Source organism: Schistocerca piceifrons, chromosome 6, assembly GCF_021461385.2.
Source record: "Schistocerca piceifrons isolate TAMUIC-IGC-003096 chromosome 6, iqSchPice1.1, whole genome shotgun sequence".
NCBI lineage: Eukaryota > Metazoa > Arthropoda > Insecta > Orthoptera > Acrididae > Schistocerca > Schistocerca piceifrons.
In genome coordinates, this window is record NC_060143.1 from 197,573,424 (window position 1) to 197,586,074 (window position 12,651).

General features: G+C 39.7%; 1 protein-coding gene across 2 annotated transcripts in view; it reads left to right on the forward strand.

Moving 5' to 3' along the window:
* The window catches only part of LOC124802747 (intraflagellar transport protein 56), a 182,270-nt gene that overhangs the window by 159,064 nt on the left and 10,555 nt on the right, over window positions 1-12,651 (forward strand). The gene's annotated exons all lie outside the window — the stretch shown is intronic.

Here is a 12,651-nt window from a genome sequence, read left to right on the forward strand (position 1 = left end):
CAGCATGTCATCACATTCTTTTGAATGCTCTCCAGAGCATTTTTCAATTTCTGGAAAAGAAAAGTCTTAAGGGCTCAGATCAGGTGAATGGGGGGGCTTTGGAACAACAGGAATGCTTTTTGAGGTAAAAAATTCCATGATAGAAGTGGCCGTGTAACATGGAGAATTGTCATGATGCAGCATCCAGTGGTTTGCAATGTCTGGTTTCGTTCAGTTCACCCTTTTGCTGAGTCCGTTTAAGTTTAACAGATCACCATCATCCTTATTGTTAAATGTCAGTCTGATCTCAGAAGACCATGCACGTATTTTATGTTTTCATTGGTTTTAGAATGTGAAGACCTCCCTGAGTGAAGTGAATCTTCAGTGCATTCTCCACCTTTCAAAACATTCAACTTTTCAAAGCTCACACTTGTGGATTCTGCAAGTTCAACATAAAATCTGATGACATAACATTGCTCTAAATTCTGCTGTTCCATTTCCATAACACCTAACAAAAACACAACTTTACTGATGGTGCTCTAAAAAATTATCTGATTGCTGTAGGGAGCTGAAACTTGGACTGAGTTTCTGGAAGGAATGAACACACCAGTGCACACAAGTAGAACAACACAGCATTGCAGATTGCTTGCAGTGTTGTCAGCCTCATTACTTTTCTGACACACCTCGTAGGTGCACAAAACAACAATCTAAATTATTCTTCTTAAATCTGCGATATAAACAAACTTCACTGCATGTACAATATACATACTGGCTGAAAGCCACTTCACAGCCAAATGAGAAACAGAAGCCTCAAATGTGTCCCTGTCATAAGCACATTCAAAAGCAAAAGACTGTCAGCTACCAGGTGAACCAGTCCAATAACAAACATACACATGGAAAAGTGTTGAGCAGAGCACTGTTACAATTGAGTTGTGGAGAGAAGTAATTGCCTTTTATCGAGCAAGGTGGTGCAGCAGTTAGCACACTGGACTCACATTCAGGAGGACAATGGTTCAAAACCAGTTGTGAAAATATGTAAATATGTTTGTATGCAACTAGAGCTTCTGTTCATTAAAATTAATATCTACAGTTATGGATGGCCTTTGTCCAAGATGAAGAGCATATTCAATAACACAATGTACACTGCTTCCACATTCCCCTCACCCTCTTCCCAACCTTTCTTCAAAATGATGATGACACGCAGTTGCCAAAACATGTATGGGTAAATAAAAAAGAAGTATATTGCGTTTTGCATAAAGTGGAATTAAAAAAAATTGTAAACATGCAAAAAATGTTAATAGAAGCTCCCAATGTGAGCAAGATTCTGAGCCTTAAACAGGAACGTAGTCTACATGGAAATTAATTTGATTTCTAGTATTACAGGTATGACTGTCAAAATGAAAGAAGACGCTGTCTTATCTGATGTTAAACTTCTGGGCTTTCTCATTGATGCCAAATTAACCTGGCAACAGCACACCAAACATGTATGTTCCAAACTTTCATGGGTCCTTCACCTCTTGAGGAAACTGAAAAGTATAGTACCAGAACAGTACCTTCTAACTGTGTACTATGCAATGTTCCACAGCCACATCAGTTATGGGCTGTTGTTTTGGGGCCATTCTGCAGGCTGCAAGAATGTGCTTTTACTGCAAAAGAAAGCAATGAGAACCATTACTTCAAGCAAAAAAACAGACTACTGTAAACCAATTTTCACCAGGTTAGGAGTTCTAACTGTGTACAGCTAGTATATATTGAACTGCCTCTTCCACATAAAGAGAAACCATGATATTTACAGAAAGAGAAATGAAGTTCACAAATACAGCACTAGCAACAAAGACAGTTTTGACATGCCAAGATGTCAATTAGCAAAGACACAAAACAGCTTCCCAATGGTGGCCCTAAAATTGTTTAATGCTCTACCTGATCACATTCAGTCTTTACCATGGGAGCAGTTTAAAACTACTATTTTGTGTAAGCTAAAAGAGCAACCCTTCTACAATATTGAAGAATTCTTCTCTAGTAATAGCATTGTGTTTACTTGAGCTGCAGCTCAGTTCCATGACTCCAGCAGCAGCCATTATATTTAATTTCATTATATACTTGTATTTATTTTATAGTTGTGATATTATTGTAATCTAATTTATAACTTAAATATGTCTTGCAGTATTAAATTACTATCATAGTAGAGTTGTATTCATGTATTTTGATAATGTTGTATCTTGACGCTGTCTGTCCGGCTGTGGCTGGTGAATGACATAGAATTGGTAATAAATGGTAAACGGTAATAGCCAAAGGACTGAGTGACAGGAGTCTTGACTAGGGATTGAGCCTGCTGACCAATGAGAGAGAAGACTGGGCTCATAGATAATCCCAGAAATTGCTTCTCCGAGAATCCACATCTCTGAGATATTTTTCAAAGGCTTGACTTTCCCATTCAGTAATATGAGAATGCTGCAACAGTGAACAGCACACTTGTGAAACAGATATTTTCTTGTACCATTAATTTTCTTCTGTATAATGATATTATATATCTTTATGCTTGTGTTAATAGTTTCAGTTATGAAACCAAACACTATTAAATTTATCTTTATTTTAATTCTAAATTATTTATTTTTTAACATTTATTTATTATTAATGTTGTTTTGCTTCTTTATACTAATTTTGTACAGACACTATGAACCACATGTCCATGACATTTTGCTGTATGCATCTTATTGTTGACACTCGCAAATGACGCGGTATGGTATAACCTCCTGAAGAAGGGCACTAATTGTCTGAAACCGGTAAAGAAATTAAATTTCATTTATGCAGCTAGTTGCTACTTATTTCATTATATACAACTTCAGTTGCTAAGGATGGATAAAATACTACATTTATTTATTCCTGTTTTTGCCTCAGCACAATTGTAGTGTCTTCCTGGAATTATTTTGTATGTGCAAAAGATAAGATACTAGAGATTCTATGTATTTTTTTGAGTAAAAAAAGGGAGGAAACAATCTCTTACAAGCTCAGCTACAGCAGCCAAGGCTGCAGTCCTCCTGCCTCGGCCAGCCTCCCATTGTGTCCCGTCATCTGACATTAGTGGGGTTGTTTGTAAGAGGCTTGTGTCCTTGTGGTGGGATACTTGGTCCTCACTTCAAGGAAACAAGCTCCGGGCAGTAAAACTGTTCCCAACTGCTTGGACAACCTCCTCCTGACCATCTCGGCGAGATGAAGTCCTTCTGACCAGGTTGCGGATTGGGCATTGCCGGTTTAGCCACCGCTACCTGCTCTCCGGTGACCCAGACCCGCAGTGCCCTTGTGGTCATGCATTAACAGTGCGCCATGTTTTATTGTCGTGTCCCCGTTTTAGTCAATCTCGTGTTGTCCTGTCTCTGCCATCTACTTTACAGGATATTTTAGCGGATGACGCTCGAGCAGCTGCTGGTGTTCTTCGTTTTATTACTTTGACTGGATTGTCCAAAGACATCTAACTCTTTCACTTATTTTATCTGCATCTTTGTAAGACCTTTCTGGTGTGCCCCCCCCCCCCCCCCCCCCTTGAGTTTGACTAGATTCTATGTGCTCTAACAATTGTGACTGGGCGCTAATGACCTCAGTAGTTGAGCGCCCCCCCCCCCCCCCCCCCAAAAAAAAAAAAAAAAACCATTGTCCCTGTTTCTTCTTTGAAGTTTGAACGTTATGTATTAAGAGTGAAGTTTTAATGTTTTTTACTATGATGAGTTCATGTGGAATGCAGTTCATCTACATCTACACACATACTCCATGAGCCACCTTATTGTTCATCGTGAAAATACCTTGTACCATTACTAGACATTTCCTTTCCTTTTCCACTAACAAATAGAGGGAGAGAAACAACTGTCTGTATGCCTCCATATGAGCCCTAATTTCTCTTATCTTATCTTCATGATCCTTTCTTGCAATGTACTTTGGTGGTGGTAGAATTGTTTTTGAATCAACTTCAAATGCCAGTTCTCTAAGTTTCTCAGTAATGTTTTGCTAAAATAACTTCGTCTTCCCTCCAGTGATTCACATTCGAGTTCACGAAACATCTCGGTAATACTGATGAGTTGATTTTATCTACTGGTAACAAATCTAACAGCTCACCTCTGAATTGCTTCAGTGTCTTCCTTTAATTGAATTGGGTGGGAATTGCAAACACTTCTGCAGTACTCAAGAATGGGTTGCACTGGTGTTCTATATGCGGCCTCCGATATAGTTGAGCTACACTTTCCTAAAATTCTCCTGATAAACCAAAGTCAACTGTTAGCCTTCCCTACTACCATGCTTACATGCTCCTTTCATTTCAAATTACTTTGCAGCATTATGCCTAGATATTTAATTGCTGTGACTGTGTCAATCAGCACACTACCCACGCTGTACTCGACATCACAGGATTGTTTTCTCTACTTGTGTGCATTACCTTATGTTTTTTCACATTTACAGCAAGCCGCCATTCATCACACCAACTAGAAATTTTTTCTAATGCATCTTGTATTCTCCTATAGTCAATCAATCATGACACCTTCCCATACACTACCACGCCCCCCCCCCCCCCTCTCCCCAACCCCCCACCATATCTGAAAAGCTAATCTGTAAGCTCGGACATTTGTTAACACTGCGTAGTGGCACCACATACAATCTAGGAATATGGGATCTTCCTTGTTTGTGTTGTTGTTGCTTTGTCATTGATTGAAAGTTGGGAGAGAGTGAAACCTGGTCCCAGCATATCACTGTTGAATGAATTGTGAATTATCATCAGTAGGATGGCATTCTCACATACCCTGGGACTATGGAGAGGTAATCCAGGACATGAAAAAGTGTGGTGTAAAGTCCCTGATTACCAATCGGGTACTCTGCACCCCCAGCTTTCTTTCTCTTGCTGACTAAATACTTCCACCACAATTTTCTTCCTTAACCAGTTTTTGAACTGGCTTGCACCAAGTTGAATGCTGCCATTCAGCCTGCAGTCAGCATCTACCTGTATATGCTACTAGCCACGTTACACGGGTGGCAGAGTATATTTGAGGTAACTCTAAAATTTCTGCCCTTACTGTTTCCATTCATAAATGGAGTTTAAGAAAGCAACTTCTCAGCAAGTCTTTTTATGAGCTCAGATTTATGTGATTTTACTATCATGGTATACAGGGTGGTTCATTGATAGTGACCAGGCCAAATATCTCACGAAATAAGCATCAAACGAAAAAACCTACAAAGAACGAAACTCATCTAGCTTGAAGGGGGAAACCAGATGGTGCAATGGTTGGCCCGCTAGATGGCACTGCCATAGGTCAAACGGATATCAACTGCATTTTTTTTAAATAGGAACCCCCATTTTTTTTTACATATTCATGTAGTACGTAAAGAAATATGAATGTTGTAGTTGGACCACTTTTTTCACTTTGTGACATATGGCGCTGTAATAGTCACAAACGTATAAGTATGTGTGGTATCACGTAACATTCCGCCAGTGTGGATGGTATTTGCTTCGTGATACATTACCCATGCTAAAATGGACCGTTTACCAATAGCGGAAAAAGTCAATATCGTGTTGATGTATGGCTATTGTGATCAAAATGCCCAACGGACGTGTGCTATGTATGCTGCTTGGTATCCTGGACGACATCATCCAAGTGTCTGGACCGTTCGCCGGATAGTTAGCCTACGTTATTTAAGGAAACAGGAAGTGTTCAGTCACATGTGAAACATCAACCATGACCTGCAAAAAATGATGATGCCAAAGTAGGTCTTTTAGCTGTTGTCGCAGCTAATCCGCACATCAGTAGCAGACAAATTGCGTGAGAATCGGGAATCTCATAAACGTCAGTGTTGAGATTGCTACATCAACATCAATTGCACACGTAGCATATTTCTATGCACCAGGAATTGCATGGTGACGACTTTGAACGTCGTGTACAGTTCTGCCAAGAGAAATTATGGGACGATGACAGATTTTTTGCATGTGTTCTATTTAGGGACAAAGCATCATTCACCAACAGCGGTAACGTAAACCGGCATAATATGCACTATTGGGCAACGGAAAATCCATGATGGCTGCGACAAGTGGGACATCAGCAACCTTGGTGGGTTAATGTATGGTGCGGCATTATGGGAGGAAGGCTAATTGGCCCCCATTTTATCGATGGCAATCTAAATGATGCAATGTATACTGATTTCCTACATAATGCTCTTCTGATGTTACTACAAGATGTTTCACTGCGTGACAGATTGGCGATGTACTTCCAACATGATGAATGTCCGACACATAGCTTGCGTGTGGTTGTAGCGGTATTGAATTGCATATTTCATGACAGGTGGATTGGTCGTCGAAGCACCATACCATGGCCCGCACGTTCACCGGATCTGACGTCCCCGGATTCCTTTTTGTGGGGAAAGTTGAAGGATATTTGCTATCGTGATCTATCGACAATGCCTGACAACATTCATCTGCGCATTGTCAATGCATGGGCAAACATTATGGAAGGCAAGCTACTCACTGTTGGGAGGAATGTCGTTACACGTATTGCCAAATGCATTGAGGTTGACAGACATCATTTTGGGCATTTATTGCATTAATGTAGTATTTACAGGTAATCACGCTGTAACAGCATGCATTCTCAGAAATGATAAGTTCAAAAAGGTACATGTATCACATTGGAACAACTGAAGTAAAATGTTCAAACGTACCTACGTTCTGTATTTTAATTTAAAAAACCTACCTGTTAACAACAGTTCATCTAAAATTGTGAGCCATATGTTTGTGACTATTACAGCGCCATCTATCACAAAGCGAAAAAAGTGGTCCAACTAAAACATTCATATTTCTTTATGTACTACATGAATATGTAATAAAAAATTGGGTTGTTGTTGTTGTGGTCTTCAGTCCTGAGACTGGTTTGATGCAGCTCTCCATGCTACTCTATCCTGGACAAGCTTCTTCATCTCCCAGTACCTACTGCAACATACATCCTTCTGAATCTGCTTGTTGTATTCATCTCTTGGTCTCCCTCTACGATTTTTACCCTCCACGCTGCCCTCCAATACTAAATTGGTGATCCCTTGATGCCTCAAAACATGTCCTACCAACCGATCCCTTCTTCTAGTCAAGTTGTGCCACAAACTTCTCTTCTCCCCAATCCTATTCAACACCTCCTCATTAGTTATGTGATATACCCATCTAATCTACAGCATTCTTCTGTAGCACCACATTTCGAAAGCTTCTATGCTCTTCTTGTCTAAACTATTTATCGTCCATGTTTCACTTCCATACATGGCTACACTCCATACAAATACTTTCAGAAACGACTTCCTGACACTGAAATCTGTACTCGATGTTAACAAATTCCTCTTCTTCAGAAACGATTTCCTTCCCATTGTCGGTCTACATTTTATATCCTCTCTACTTCGACCATCATCAGTTATTTTGCTCCCCAAATAGCAAAACTCCTTTACTACTTTAAGTGTCTCATTTCCTAAGCTAATACCCTCAGCATCACCCGACTTAATTCGACTACATTCCATTATCCTCATTTTGCTTTTGTTGATGTTCATCTTATATCCTCATTTCAAGACACTGTCCATTCCGTACAACTGCTCTTCCAAGTCCTTTGCTGTCTCTGACAGAATTACAATGTCATCTGCGAACCTCAAAGTTTTTATTTCTTCTCCATGAATTTTAATACCTACTCCAAATTTTTCTTCTGTTTCCTTCACTGCTTGCTCAATATACAGATTGAATAACATCGGGGAGATGCTACAACCCTGTCTCACTCCCTTCCCAACCACTGCTTCCCTTTCATGCCCCTCAACTCTTATAACTGCCATCTGGTTTCTATACAAATTGTAAATAGCCTTTCGCTCCCTATATTTTACCCCTGCCACCTTCAGAATTTGAAAGAGAGTATTCCAGTCAACATTGTCAAAAGCTTTCTCTAAGTCTACAAAAGCTGGAAACGTAGGTTTGCCTTTCCTTAATCTAGCTTCTAAGATAAGTCGTAGGGTCAGTATTGCCTCACGTGTTCCAATATTTCTGCAGAATCCAAACTGATCTTCCCCAAGGTCAGCTTCTACTAGTTTTTCCATTCGTCTGTAAAAAATTCGCGTTAATATTTTGCAGCCGTGGCTTATTAAACTGATAGTTCGGTAATTCTTACATCTGTCAACACCTGCTTTCTTTGGGAATGAAATTATTATATTTTTCTTGAAGTCTGAGGGTATTTCGCCTGTCTCATACATCTTGCTCACCAGATGGTAGAGTTTTGTTAGGACTGGCTCTCCCAAGGCCGTCAGTAGTTTTAATGGAATGTTGTCTACTCCCGGGGCCTTGTTTCGACTCAGGTCTTTCAGTGCACTGTCAAACTCTTCATGCAGTATCATATCTCCCATTTCATCTTCATCTACATCCTCTTCCATTTCCATAATACTGTCCTCAAGTACATCGCCCTTGTATAAACCCTCTATATACTCCTTCCATCTTTCTGCTTTCCCTTCTTTGCTTAGAACTGGGTTTCCATATGAGCCTTTGATATTTATATAAGTGGTTCTCTTTTCTCCAAAGGTCTCTTTAATTTTCCTGTAGGCAGTATCCATAGTGAGATAAGCCTCTACATCCTTACATTTATCCTCTAGCCATCCTTGCTTAGCCATTTTGTACTTCCTGTCGATCTCATTTTTGAGACGTTTGTATTCCTTTTTGCCTGCTTCATTTACTGCATTTTTATATTTTCTCCTTTCATCAATTAAATTCAGTATCTCTTCTGTTACCCAAGGATTTCTACTAGCCATCATCTTTTGCCTACTTGATCCTCTGCTGCCTTCACTACTTCATCCCTCAAAGCTACCCATTCCTCTTCTACTGTATTTCTTTCCCCCACTCCTGCCATTTGTTCCCTTACGCTCTCCCTGAAACTCTGTACAACCTCTGGTTTAGTCAGTTTATCCAGGTCCCATCTCCTTAAATTCCCACCTTTTTGCAATTTCTTCCGTTTTAATCTACAGTTCATAACCAATAGATTGTGGTCAGAGTCCACATCTGCCCCTGGAAATGTCTTACAATTTAAAACCTGGTTCCTAAATCTCTGTCTTACCATTATATAATCTATCTGAAATCTGTCAGTATCTCCTGGCTTCTTCCATGTATACAACCTTCTTTCGTGATTCTTGAACCAAGTGTTAGCTATGATTAAGTTGCGCTCTGTGCAAAATTCTACCAGGCGGCTTCCTCTTTCATTTCTTACCCCCAATCCATATTCACCCTCTATGTTTCCCTCTCTCCCTTTTCCTACTCTTGAATTCCAGTCACTCATGACTATTAAATTTTCGTCTCCCTTCACTACCTGAATAATATCTTTTATCTCATCATACATTTCATCAATTTCTTCATCATCTGCAGAGCTAGTTGGCATATAAACTTGTACTACTGTAGTAGGCAGGGGCTTCGTGCCTATCTTGGCCACAATAATGCGTTCACTATGCTGTTTGTAGTAGCTTACCCGCATTCCAATTTTTTTATTCATTATTAAACCTACTCCTGCATTACCCCTATTTGACTTTGTATTTATAATCCTGTATTCACCTGACCAAAAGTCTTGTTCCTCCTGCCACCGAACTTCACTAATTCCCACTATATCTAACTTTAACCTATCCATTTCCCTTTTTAAATTTTCTAACCTACCTGCCCGATTAAGGGATCTGACATTCCACGCTCCGATCCGTAGAACACCAGTTTTCTTTCTCCTGATAACGACGCCCTCTTGGGTAGTCTCCGCCCGGAGATCCGAATGGGGGACTATTTTACCTCCGGAATATTTTACCCAAGAGGACGCCATAATCATTAACCATACAGTAAAGCTGCATGCCCTCGGGAAAAATTACGGCTGTAGTTTCCCCTTGCTTTCAACCGTTTGCAGTACCAGCACAGCAAGGCCGTTTTGGTGGTTCCTATTTTAAAAAAATGTAGTTGATATCCGTTTGACCTATGGCAGCGCCATCTAGCGGGCAACCGTAGTGCCATCTGGTTTCTCTCTTCAATCTAGACAAGTTTCTTTCTTTGTAGTTTTTTTCATTTGACGCTTATTTCATGAAATATTTGGCCCGGTCACAATCAATGGACCACCCTGTATATATGGGAAGGAACAATATATTGCTTGACACTTCTTGGAACACACACTCTCAGATATTTTAATGATAAACCTCTGTCTGTTGCATAAGGATTCTCTTCTAGCATATGCCACTCATGCTCGACAAGCATCTCTTGGACACTTTTTTACTTACGGCGATAGGGTGTTCCAACACTGCCCTATGGGGAAAGTTCGGCACACTCGCGGACAGGAGCAAATAGTTTAGGCTAACCATCAGATGGCTTCTCTCGATGTGTCTTGCACGTGCACAACCTGCTTGGGCACCTCTGGTCTCCTACATTTAGCAGCAGAATATGATCATATTATGTTACATCAACTGCAAGACTGTCTTAGCATCAGTTATGTGCCCATCCCTGCCCATACCCACCCAGTTGCTCCAGGCGGGCATGTGAGCCCTATGGTATAAGAATTTGTGACCCAATTAAAGGAAATGCAATTTTCTCTCTCAAAAGTTCTGATTTTCATTTGTACTCTGGTTTGTTCTTTGTATGTTATCTATTTGTTTACTACAGATACGCCAAAAGGGGCCTTTTTTGGGTGTCATCATCTTCTGACTGGTTTTATGCGTTCCACAAGGAGACACTACATGGACAAATTTCTGTTCCATTTTAACACTTAGCAAAGTGTCGTCACATAAGAAAAAATATGATTGGAGAGATCAATCCAAGCAATTCCTCTGAAGACGACTTTTGTTTCCTGGTCAGTTTATTTCTTTGTTTCTTAACTCTAGTAGATTTGTCATTTATTCTGTCCATCACTTTGCGAATATGAGGGGAATGTTTGCTAGAAAGCAGCTTCACATCATTTTTGAACATCAATACTGTTTTTATGTTGATGGAATATCATTAGGTATACCTACCTTTGAAATTCAAAACCTTTATGGCACTACCCATAGTCTTTCTATTCAGAAAACTCATTTAACACAGTTTCATAAACATCATCGTTACTTTATCATTTTCTTCCAGTTCCTCTCAGTCTTCTTCAAAAGTGTATTCTGAAGACCCTCACCGATATTCATTACACACTTCTGAGTCGGTATCTTCAAATTCTTCATAACTGCGGTCATCAGCTCTTGAGACGAATAACTTTGTTCTAGTATTTCCCACTTCAGATAATTCTGTAAACACCAAAACTATATCCAGATATTTTTACACACACACACACACACACACACACACACACACACACACACACACACACACACAATAACAAACAGCAAATGCAAAAATAACAACACACGCAGCACAACAATTGCACTTCACTTTAGTGTACTAGAGTTTGTCATACAGATGTGGCTGACAGAGCATGCAGCAGAAATAATACATGCAGAGGGCTGTCTCAGACATATGTGAGAGACCCATATTTTTTGTATAAAATAATATTTCCATAATATTTACAATGTCGCCCCGACTCCCACGTGAACCATGATTCTTGCCCAGATGGGATGGTTGTACACCTCTCTGGCCAACATTAGCCAAAATGGCCTCACTGTGCTGGTACTGCAAATGCCTGAAATCAAGAAGAAACTACAGCCTTTATTTTTTCCAAGGGCATGCAGCTCTACTGTATGGGTAAATGACTATGAAATGCCCTTGGGTAAAATAGTCTCTCAATCAGACTAGTGGATGGGGAGAATGTCATTTTCAGGGTAAACAAAACTGGCATTTACAGGTCAGAGTGTGGAATGTTAGATCCCTTAATCAGATAGAGAGGTTAGAGATTTTAAGAAGGGAAATGGATAGATTAAAGTTAAATACAATGGGAATTAGTGAGTGTTGTGGCAGGAAGAACAGCAGGCACAGAAAAGTAGGAAATTAAGGAGATGAGATCAGGAAAAATTGAAAGAACAGAGATTGTTGGGAGTTTTGAAGGGAGCATTAGGCAATGCTTGACAGAAACAGGGAAGAAGACAAAAAAAAGGCAGGATATTTGGTCAGTTGAGTACAGGGTTATAAAACAAAATCAAGTAGGAGTAATACAGGAGTAGGCCTAATAACGAGTAAGAAAGTAGAAATGCAGGTAAGCTTCTATCAACAACATAGTGAGGACCCACCACGGTTGTACATGTTTATATGCCAGTTATCTCCGCAGATGATGAAAGAATGAAAATTTAATTGTGATGGGAGCTAGAATGTGATACTAGGGAAAGAAAGAGGAAGAAAAATTGTAAGAGAACAGGGGCTGGGGTGAAGGAATGAAAGGGGAAGCACATTGGTAGAATTTTGTACAGAGCAAATTTAATAAATGAAATAAGATTGTATACATAGAAGAGATCTCAATGCAGAGAAAGGAGTCAGATAGATTATATTAGGTTAGGTCAGAGATTTGGGAATTAGATTTTAAACACCAAAACATTTGTAGTGTCATATATGTGCGCTGAAAATAATTTATTGGTTATGAACAGCAGATTAAAATTGAAGAGGGTGTAGAAAGGTAGGAAATTAAGGAGCTGAGACGTGATAAGTCGAAAGGACATAGACTGTTGTGAGTTTCAAAGGAAGCATTAGGCAAATATTGACAGAAACAGTGTAAA